We start from the raw sequence: 11991 nt of genomic DNA, 5'->3' as shown, positions 1-11991 counted from the left end.
TCTTTTATGTGAAATATCTTATTCAGATCAGTACTAAATAAAAAATAACATGCATTTTGTATGATCCCTCTTGATTTGGCAAAATAATTAACATTTTGCAGATACTGCAAGGTGTGTGTAAACTTTTGACCTCAACTGTATGTCGCATATTTAGCTTTGGTGCTCATGTAGGCAGAGAGAGTTCAGGTCCAGCTTACATCATGTCCTTTCAATTATTTTGTGTTTTTCCTTTAGTATTACTGTTTAAATATGACAAAGAGACAGAACAAAAACAGAAATGTGAAATATTAAACTCACTGATTTAAAGTGGAGGCCACTGAGAAGAAAAACAGTCACCGCACACGCTCAGGGACCAAAACATAAATAGTTTTAATAGTTTTAACAGTGAATAGGCCTAGAGACAGCAATCAGAATGAGAAGGCTGTTATAGACTGTGTAATGGGGCATTCACTGTGAATTTATCGCTGAGGGTCGCAGAATGGCTGTACTGTTTGTTGTACTGCTGGATGAGCTTATGCTATTAGTGGACTGCAAAACTGGCCATACCTTTTGAAAATTTGATCACAAATGCAATCTTTTCCCAGTAAAATATGATTTATAACAATGAGTAAGTTCCTATATGGACAAAAGTGCTGGGACACCTAACCATTACACCAACAGGGGCTTTAATGGCATTGCATTCTAATAAATATGCAACACTTTCTAAGATATTAATATAAAGTTCATCTCTCCTTTGCAGATATAACAGCTTTCCACAAGACTTTGGAGTGTTTCTCTGAGAATTTTTGCTCATTCATCCAGAAGAGCCTTTGTGTGGTCAGGCACTGATGTTGGATGAAAAACCTTGGCTCACAATTTACTTTCCAGTTCATCTCAGTGGTGTCCAACTGGGTTAAGGTTAGGGTTTTGTGTGAGTTCTTCCACACCAAACTCATCCAGTCATGTCTTTAAGGACCCTGCTTTATGCACTAGGTCACAGTCATGTTGTAATAAAAAAAAAGGGCTTTAGCCCAAACTTTTCTCACAAAGAAGGAAGAATAGCATTATCTGAAATATCTTGGTTTGCTGGAGATTTCACTTCAGCAACACCACCAAACTTTACAGTTGGCACAATGCAGCAGTGTTAATTTTGACAGCAAATTTTAGTTTTAGCCATAGTCTAAATAAATAAGATTTTAGTCGACTAAACCTATGGTAGATTTAGTCGGCTAAAATCTAATGGGTTTAGTGTAATAATGCATTTATTAAACTTTTCTCTAAAATGACCAAACTCATTATGGAGCATTTTATCATCATAGACACAGATTTAACTGCTGTGATATGCAACATGTTTTTATATTAAAAAATGAAATAAAAACCACTTCTCATAAAGAAACAAGAACATATAGGCTAATTATGCATTCTTTATAACAACTTGTTTACCACATTCTTCATTCTTTCAAGCAGACATTCATTTATATAAATAAATTTAGATTAATCTTTATTATGGCTACTAAAGTGACTCAGTCAAGAGCAGTGAGTGATTTTCTGTCTTTCTTTTATTGCTTGATTAACATCAGTGCCACAGACAGCAACTAAATTACGCTGTGGTCCCTTTAAAACCAAATGCACGGATGCACTGATACACGTCTGATAGTCTCTCAATTGTTTACGTTCACCTAAGATGTAACCAATTGTGTTCGCGTATCCATATGTCTGCTCTTCTCTTACTCCCAAATATTGATATTTTTTAATGTTTTATGAGACATTTTATGCAGCAGAGGTATGCCAGCTTATGTTTATGATCTATCCCACAGGATAAATCAATAGGCTATGATACAGTTCATATATGTACGCATCTAACCTCCTTACCGCGCAGCAGATTCGTTCTGAATGAATCTCTACGAAATCGTCCCTCCCTAACCTTTTCGTCTCGTTTTTATTTGTTGACGAAAATTTTAATAGAGCTTTGTCATAATTTTTGTCATTCAAAACGAGTTTTCGCTTCATAATCGTCGCGTTTTTGTCTGTGAAAAAATGTCGTTGACAAAAATTATTTGTTAATGAAATTAACACTGCTATGCAGCCAGGTAAGCAGCGTTCTCCTGGTATTCACCAAACAAATCTTACCCATCAGACTGCTAAACAGAAAACCGTGATTTGTCACTTTACAGAACAGGTTTCCACTGCTCCAGAGTCCAGTGTCGGCGTGCTTTACGGCACTCTATCTGACACTTGGCATTGTACTGAGTAATTTGAGATATGCATGCAGCTGCTTGGCCATGGAAACTTCCACTGCTGATATTAATGCCAGTGAAAGTTTGGAACTCTTCAGTTATGGAATCAACAGAACGTTGGCGACTTTTACACACCATGTGCCTCAGCACTCAGTGACCAGTCTGTGATTATATGTGGTCTTCAGCTTTGTGGCTGCTGCAGTTCCTAAACACTTTAATTTTTCAATAAAACCACAAACAGATGACCATGGAATATCTGGCAGGGAGGAAATTTTACGAACTAATATATTGAAAAAGTGACATCCTATCACAGTGCCACACTTGGATTCATTGATCTCTTTAGAATGAACCTTTTTTTTTTACAAATGTTTTTGAATGCATACTGCATGACTAGGTGCTTGATTTTATACACTCTTAAAAATAAAAGTGCTTCACGATGCCATAATGTCCAAATGGTTCCATAAAGAACTTTTCTGTTTCACAAACGGTTCTTGGTGGCAACTAAGGTTCTTCAGATTATAAAAAGTTAAGCAAGAAATGTTTCTTTAAAGAACCTTTAACTGAATGGTTCTTTGTGGAACCAAAAATGGTTCTTCTATGGTATCGTTTGAAGGACCTTTTGAAGCACCTTTATTTTTAAGAGTGCAGTCGTGGCCAAAAGTTTTGAGAATGACACAAATATTAGTTTTCACAAAGTTCGCTGCTCAACTGCTTTTAGATATTTGTTTCAGTTGTTTCTGTGATGTACTGAAATATAATTACAAGCACTTCATACGTTTCAAAGGCTTTTATCGACAATTACATGACATTTATGCAAAGAGTCAGTATTTGCAGTGTTGGCCCTTCTTTTTCAGGACCTCTGCAATTCGACTGGGCATGCTCTCAATCAACTTCTGGGCCAAATCCTGACTGATAGCAACCCATTCTTTCATAATCACTTCTTGGAGTTTGTCAGAATTAGTGGGTTTTTGTTTGTCCACCCGCCTCTTGAGGATTGACCACAAGTTCTCAATGGGATTAAGATTTGGGGAGTTTCCAGGCCATGGACCCAAAATTTCAACGTTTTGGTCCCCGAGCCACTTAGTTATCACTTTTGCATTATGGCACGGTGCTCCATCGTGCTGGAAAATGCATTGTTCTTCACCAAACTGTTGTTGGATTGTTGGAAGAAGTTGCTGTTGGAGGGTGTTTTGGTACCATTCTTTATTCATGGCTGTGTTTTTGGGCAAAATTGTGAGTGAGCCCACTCCCTTGGATGAGAAGCAACCCCACACATGAATGGTCTCAGGATGCTTTACTGTTGGCATGACACAGGACTGATGATAGCGCTCACCTTTTCTTCTCCGGACAAGCCTTTTTCCAGATGCCCCAAACAATCGGAAAGAGGCTTCATCTGAGAATATGACTTTTCCCCAGTCCTCAGCAGTCCATTCGCCTTACTTTTTGCAGAAGATCAATCTGTCCCTGATGTTTTTTTTGGAGAGAAGTGGCTTCTTTGCTGCCCTTCTTGACACCAGGCCATCTTCCAAAAGTCTTGGCCTCACTGTGCGTGCAGATGCGCTCACACCTGCCTGCTGCCATTCCTGAGCAAGCTCTGCACTGGTGGCACTCCGATCCCGCAGCTGAATCCTCTTTAGGAGACGATCCTGGCACTTTCCTCTTTCCTTGAATTTCTTGATGATCCTATAAATTGTTGATTTAGGTGCAATCTTAGTAGCCACAATATCCTTGCCTGTGAAGCCATTTTTATGCAACGCAATGATGGCTGCACGCGTTTCTTTTTGCAGGTCACCATGGTTAACAATGGAAGAACAATGATTTCAAGCATCACCCTCCTTTTAACATGTCAAGTCTGTCATTCTAACCCAATCAGCCTGACATAATGATCTCCAGCCTTGTGCTGGTCAACATTCTCACCTAAGTTAACAAGACAATTACTGAAATGATCTCAGCAGGTCCTTTAATGACAGCAATGAAATGCAGTGAAAAGTTTTTTTCGGGATTAAGTTAATTTTCATGGTAAAGGCTCTATGCAGTTCATCTGATCACTCTTCATTACATTCTGGAGTATATGCAAATTGCTATTATAAAAACTTAAGCAGCAACCTTTCCAATTTCCAATATTTATGTAATTCTCAAAACTTTTGGCCACAACTGTACACCTTTTGGTAATGGGTCTAAAACAGTGTATATTGCAAGAGTGCTGAAAAGACATTTCATGCAGAATTTGCAGCAGTGCATAAGATAAAAGATTATAATGCATGAATGAAACTCACTTCGAGCGAGTGAATGAAACTGTGTGTGTTTGTCAAGGGGTCAGGGTTTGGCTGGTCAGCATGGTTCAATTAGCCTCTGCTGGTACATTCTGTGACTACACCATAGTGTTTCTTTTGTGCCGTTAGCAATGTAAGCGCCTGGCCAGTCTGTGTGTTTAAGGAGACCTAATGGATGATTAGCAGGGTGATAAAACAAAAAAGGACAAGAGCACTGCTTTAGGCAGCAGATGGCAAATCGCTGAGCAGAAGAGGGAAAAAAGAACGAAAGAAGGAACTTAGCAACTGAGTCATAGAGCTAAAGGTTGCATAAGGAGGCATGGACGGGAGGGAAGAGAAGCAGTGAGTGAATGCGAGAGCTTATTTGGAGGTGAGCCCACGTGGGCTTTGCGATTTGAAAAGATCTGCTCTGATGTTGACAAGTGCAGAGCCAGATCAGGACAGGTAACACTTCAGAATCTTATTACACAGAACAAATCCAAACACAGTGCAGGACGTGATGTGTGTAACATCAAAATAGAGGAAAAGATTAGACTCCACAAATTATTTGCATTTTTCATATATGCATTCGGCAGACACTTTTATCCAACCAGCTAACATTGCATTTTAATGCATTTGTTGTTGTTTTTTAAATCAGTTCATGCTTTACCTGGGAATTGAACCAATGTTTGAGTTACAAGAATGTTATATGTGACCCTGGACCACAAAACCAGTCATAAGGGTCATTTTTTAAGATGTATACATCTTCTGCAAGCTGAATAAATAAGATTTCCATCAATGTATGGTTTGTTTGTTGCCTTTAAAGTTGTCCAAATGAAGTTCTTAGCAATGCATACTAATCTAATTACTAATACTAATTACTAATAATTACATACTAATTACTAATCAAAGATTAAGTTTTGATATATTTATGGTAGGAAATTTACTAAATATCTTCATGGAACATGATTTTTACTTAATATCCTAATGATTTTTGGCATAAAAGAAAAATCGATCATTTTGACCCATACAATGTATTGTTGGCTATTGCTACAAATATACTTGTGGTACTTATGACTGATTTGTGATCCAGGGTCACATTTCATAATTTGTTTTGTGGCTGTTAGTCTAAGTCTAATAACTGTGAGGTCATTTATGTGCTACACCGAAAATTATCTAGCTGTAAACTACTGTAAAAGAATAAGCAATTCAATATGTCCCATTCCAACTTTCTGTTTTAATAGAAAATGCATCAGGATGCACTCGTCAAGCAATTTTATGGGGTCTTTAATGGTACACACTATATGAATAATCAAAAAAAAAAAAAAACTAAGCCATTTGACTGAAACTGGGTTGCGATTTTGCCGTCTGGTGTGTATCATATGAGTCAGTGAGAATGGAGGCTATGGTTGTGGGTTGGGGGGTTTGTCATTGTGGTAATTGTGACTCATTTAGAGTTATTGACAACAAGCCTTAGGTGCTTCTCCAGGCAACAGAAAGATATGATTTTATGGTTTCATGCTTTGAAAGCAATGATAAAGAAGGAGTTGAAGGAGGTGAAGAAGGAAAAAGATTAAAGAGAGAATGCCATACTAGAGTATTGCACAGTACAGTACTGCATGTATAACTAGTTTTCAGAAGTTTGTGGTTGATAAGATTTCCAAGGGAGATTTTAAAAGTCTCATATGCTTACCAAGGCTGCATTTATTTGATTAACAATACAGCAAAAAAGCTACATTGTAAAATATTATTACATTAAAAAAAACTGTTATCTTCAGTTTTAGATGATCCTTCGGAAATCATTTTGATATTTTGGTGCTCTACAAACATTTCTTTTTATTATCAATGTTGAAAACACTTGTGCTCTTAATACTTTTGTGAAAACCATTATACATTGTTGTAGCAATGTAAAAATCTTTACTCTCACTTTTAATAAATTGAATGCATCCTTGCTCAAGTCATTTTCCGGTCCGTTACTCCTTTAGTTTTCCTTCCCTATCAATGTCCCTATCAAAGTGGATGAATTGCTTCATTGTATTCCCCATTTGTAAGGCACTGTGGATAAAATTGTCTGTTAAAGGTGCTGTATGTATGTTTTTTTTTTTTTTTTTTTTTTTTTTTTGACTGTACTTAAGCATAAAAATACCATAATATGTTGCAGATATTTAGAAAACATGCTAAGTTTACATAGGCCTTGTCCACACTAATATATTTTCCTATTAGAGTTACAAATGACCTGCTCTTATCATCCAATCGGGGGTTGTATCTCTCTATTAGTGCTGCTGGATCTTAGCGCTGTGTTTGATGCTATTGACCACAACATTCTTTTGAATAGACTTGAAAATTATGTTCTCATTAGTGGAAGTGCATTGGCATGGTTAAAATCATATTTATCTGACCGCCATCAGTTCGTGGCAGTGAATGACGAGATATCATATATCACGGAGATATCACGGTCTGTGTGATTTCACCCACTGCCAGTTTACCCAAAAGTTTTTCAACACCCAGGGTTGCCACTTGATGGAAAACAGTGCGTATTGCAGCCAAGGAAGTGAGCAAATGAACTGGGTCAAAGACTGCAGATTCTACCCAACCTAAAAAGCTTCAGCATCCATCTAAAATGTTTTATGAGCAGAGCAATATTACAACACAGATAAATCAGCTCTACAACTTGCAGTGTGTCGCCTTCCATTGTCAGTTGCGCCCTTATGCATGTGCTCAATCTGGCAACCTGCATGAGCATCGAGTATGAGGAGGAGGGAGCGGGAGAAACATTGTTTGCACCTTTAAATGAATAAATATACATTAAATTTAAATGCAAAACTGAAAATAAGGTCACCCCGAAAATAATATAGTGAAGAAAAAGTAATGTAATTGCATATGGTCTAGTTTTATACTTGACGGTTTGCACATCAGAAAATTTGTATACTGTTCACAAAGTGCAAAGACAGTATAGTGTGGCTTTCCAAACATAGCCAGAGGGAGCGAAAAAGTGGAGAGAAGGTGGGATGAGCTGGAGGTACAGCATCTCCGATAATGAAGAAGGCATCTGGAGAGCAGGCAGACGACATTCAAAGCCAGAAAGAGACAGACAAGTGTAGAAGAGAGAGTGGGAGCTGGGAGAAAGAGAACAATGCAGGCAGTTTAGAGAAGAGTAGGGAGATGACCGGTGTGGGCCTGTCAGCTCCAGAGGCAATAAACAGGCATTTAAAGAGACAGGTACACAGTTTCACCCCAGCCAATTAAAAACAGACTGGCACAACGTTCTACCTGAGTCTCTTAAAGGGACAGCTACAGTGCCCTACCGAGGCCAATTAAAGAGACGACAGCACCGTTTTACTCAGCAGAGCTCAAGGAACTGCATCTGGGAATATATCACTGATTCTGCTGATTTATCCGGAGGAGAATCTGTGACTGTTCTCAGTGCCATGAGGATCTGTACTCCACGGGCTCTTGTCTGAAAAGGTTGAATAACGGCTTTCATAATCACTTTACTATTGAGTAATGAGGTTTATTGTAGCTATCTGATTGAATATATGTCACAGACTAAGGTGAAAAAAAGAAATTGTGTATAAAATGTAAAAAATCGCATACCTAACTTACTTAAATATATGATTATATTCTAAACAAAATATATGCAAACTCTTTTTCATTAATAATAATAACGCTTCAGGGTCTAATTTTCTCCATACTGCATGCATTTCAGGCTTTATTGTGAAATACTGAAAGCGTTTTTAATTAAATGTGTATGCTTATTTTCATAGTGTTATGAAAAATGATTGTTCAAGGAGAGAGAGAAAAAACACCCAGCATATAATAACTTGTCTTTGAAGTGAATTTTTCAATATGGATTTAAATTAAGCTCCTATCAGAGGTAGGATTGCAGTCTGCTGTGGGTAACCTTTTAAAACAGCAACCTTATGGCCTCGGAGGGCTGAAAAATTCCATAACGAGTGTGTGAGGGTGTGTAGCCGGCTCTGGCCCTTTGAATCACATCTCCCCTGGCAATAGTAGAACAGACAGATACACTATTACAGAGTTTCAGACTGATAGCACTGGAGAAAAAGGTACATGTTTTTGCCTAGTCGTTTAAAGAAACAGGCACTGCAATTAATGTAACCCTTCTTGAAGGGAAGAGCCTGTGTCCACTGACTGAAATTTTGTTCTGAAACAAAGAATATGGCAGTTTGCTCCAATGTCCTATTAAAAATAGCTTTGCAACTTTTGTAATTTTTTTCAGAAAGCAACTTGGAATCGAGATTTACTATAGAAATGTCTCTGGTCTTACAGAGCACAATATACCAAAGCATGTTTTTCTCTTAATGTAACCAGTGGTGGTGAAGAATAATATTGACCAAGAATTTCATTCTTCAAACTTTCTTGTCACAAAACATTCATCTAATTGGTAAACTCAAGGTTCATCCTGCATTTTTAATCACATTGGGATATTCTGTGGTAACACACTATTTTGATAGTCCAAAGTGGACTATTGAAGTAAAATTTAACCTATTCTTATTTCAGAAATACATCACATTATGGAAATTAAATTGTAATTCCATTTTATATAGTTGTCATCTAAACCTAATGGTCCTAAGTTTGTTTTTTTTAATTATAGTATCTTTACTAGAAGAATCAGTAACCTCGTTACATTTTTTTTTTTTTTTTGTAGTGTACTTTCTTTACATTATAATACAAATATAAATGGGTTGTAAGTAAGTCTCAACAAGGTCATTACTGCCATTTATGATTGATTATTATTATTTTATTATTAGAAGTATTCATTTATTCATTTTAAACTTTTGAAAATCAGTCTTAAGTAGCACAGGTATATTTGTAGCAATAGCCAAACATTATTTGACCTATACAATGTCAAACTTTGTAATTTGTGACCCTAGACCAGAAAACCAGTCATAAGGGTCAATTTCTTGAAACTGCCTTTAAAGTTGTCCAAATGAAGTTCTTAGCAATGTTTATTACTGATCAAAAATTAAGTTTCGATATATCTAAGGTAGGGTATTTACAAAATATCTTCATGGAACATGATCTTTACTTAATATCCTAATGATTTTTGGCATAAAAGAAAAATGTATCATTTTGACCCATACAATGTATTTTTGGCTATTGCTACAAATATACCTGTGCTACTTAAGACCAAGGTCCAAGGTCACATTTATACAACTTGAAATGTAAAAAAAAAAAAATGTTGTGTATGTAGACATTATCATTAAAAAAAATTCAGACTCATGCTATCAGAGCGAATCAGAAGATTCGATTAGAAGTGTTGAAACAACCCAAAGAGCCAGCCAGAGATTCCTTCTATACCCTTTTGACCTTTTCGTTCCTTACAGAACACATCCTCACGTTCACATAATGAGACACAGATACTTTTTACATATCTATGCACCACAATGATGCTTAAAAGGGGCTTATAAACAAATATTAGTCCCTTGCATAACTTGCATAATGTAACCCACACATAGGACCATCGTGTCTTAATCACTTATTAAGTTTCTATTAATTAATTATTTGGAAAATTTATTATATTCTTGTTATAGAAATCACGCCCACATGATACTCTGCAAGAGTGGGAAAATTGGGACCATGTGACTGATAAGATAACATGCTGATTTATGTTTTGGGAGGAGAAACATAGCAAGAACCCGAGTTAAGACAATCTCTAATTGGCAGTGTTGGGCAGTAGCGTCGCTACAAGTAGTGACGCTACTAGCTTAACTACATTTCTCAGTAGCGCGGTGGTAGCGTCGCTGTTTTCTGAATCAAATAGCTTTTCAGTAGCTAAGCTATTATTTTGATCAAATAACGCGGTAGCGTCAACAAAAGCTACAAGCTATATATTGTTCTATACTTTAAGCTCAAATCGGAAATATAACTGCTACGGATCACTGATCCTGGGTCAGTAAGCGACGCCACCGCCACTAAACCTCGTGACGCCATTGGCTCATTAAACTGTCAGTCAAACCATATTATTCCTCCCGCCTCTCTCGTGAATGAAGTGCGGCGCGCAGTTTGAAGCATCTCAGCGTGTTTGCAGACTTGAGGTAAATAAAGAAGTGTTGATTGAAAGTACATGTTTTCTGTATTTATAACACAGCACTGTATTTATAAAGGCTAATGTTTTTTTTTTTTTTTTGCATTCGAAGAGATGAGAAAAGTGTGTCTTAGTCTAGCACTTGTTGTCGAGACTTTTGTTGTCGATATTTTAGCTAAATGTCAGAAAAAAACTGAGCGCCCACATAGCAACAGAAAACTGTATAATCTGCAATGCTAGTGATGGGCGCCTTGATTTTAGTATTTGAAGCAGGCTAGTGCTCTGGGAAGATCTCAAACTCAGAAGTACGAGATGGGCAGAGAGTGGGTGTCAAATTCATGGCGAAAGGCAAAATATTTCGGTTCGTTAGTAAAAACAAACAAACAAAAAACGACCAGGTTCCATAGCAAAATAAGAATGAAACCGTGTTCTAGTCTAAACGAATTATAATAATCTTTGCTATATTCTGAATACTTCAAACTGCTTTGGACTTTGCAGTAGTGAATTATGCCTTTACTATGACCAACATGACAGAATATGATATTCAGCTGTTTGATCGCGCTGGTGTCTTACGTGTCTTACGCGCACACTATGTTCATTTGAAAAATAAAACACAGTCACCCAAAAGTTACACTAGTCAATTTAAATAGTGTGTATAACATGCAGTTCAGCATGACCACCGGTCCTGTGGCACATTTTTGCTCATCATGATATTTTCCGTCGACGTGCATGAAGTACAAAGCTTACCCAATGCATAATAATTTTGCTTCAAATACATTGCAGATATGGAAACATTTGTATTTGTGGCAAGAGAGGTAGTCTACATAAGCCCAACTTTACTTTCACATTTAATTTGTTTTGGATTGTTTTGGCAAATTTATTTATTTATTTATTTCATCATTGTTCTGTTCTGAATAAGATTAAAGTTAAAGGATTTGTTGTGGAGTGAGGGAAATAATGTCATAACATTATGCTGTAGGCCTGTTTATCCCTGGAGAACCCAAGAACCCTTTTCTTCTTTGGAAAATTATGAAGTATGCAATTAATTACTGCTATAAGTTCACTGAACACCAAAATATCCACTTTTTCAATTTTAACCCTTTATTCCCTAATTTAGGATTAGGGCCAAATTTGACCCATTGGGCTTTAGGCGTAGCATATTAAAGAATCACAAAAACAAACAGTGTCAATGCAAACTATTTTAAATTTAGGAAAATGATCAGTCATCCACACAGCTACATTTAACAATGTTTTTTTTTGTTTGTTTTTGCTTTATTTGTTGCATGTTAGAACTGGATTTCAAATGTTCAAACACTTTGGCCAATGGAAACAAGAACACAAGGCCAAAATCACAACTGAAATAAACACCATGGGTCTTTGCTTATCCAAAAATCTGTTCTGCTAGAGAGAGGAACTCACACTAGACATTGTTGTAGTCTTTGAAACAATTAATTTTTTTGTTGATGCAGAACTG

The sequence above is a fragment of the Garra rufa genome, chromosome 1, assembly GCF_049309525.1.
Source record: "Garra rufa chromosome 1, GarRuf1.0, whole genome shotgun sequence".
Taxonomy (NCBI): Eukaryota; Metazoa; Chordata; class Actinopteri; order Cypriniformes; family Cyprinidae; genus Garra; species Garra rufa.
The sequence above is the reverse complement of the archived record's forward strand: the minus strand, read 5'-3'. Positions refer to the sequence as shown.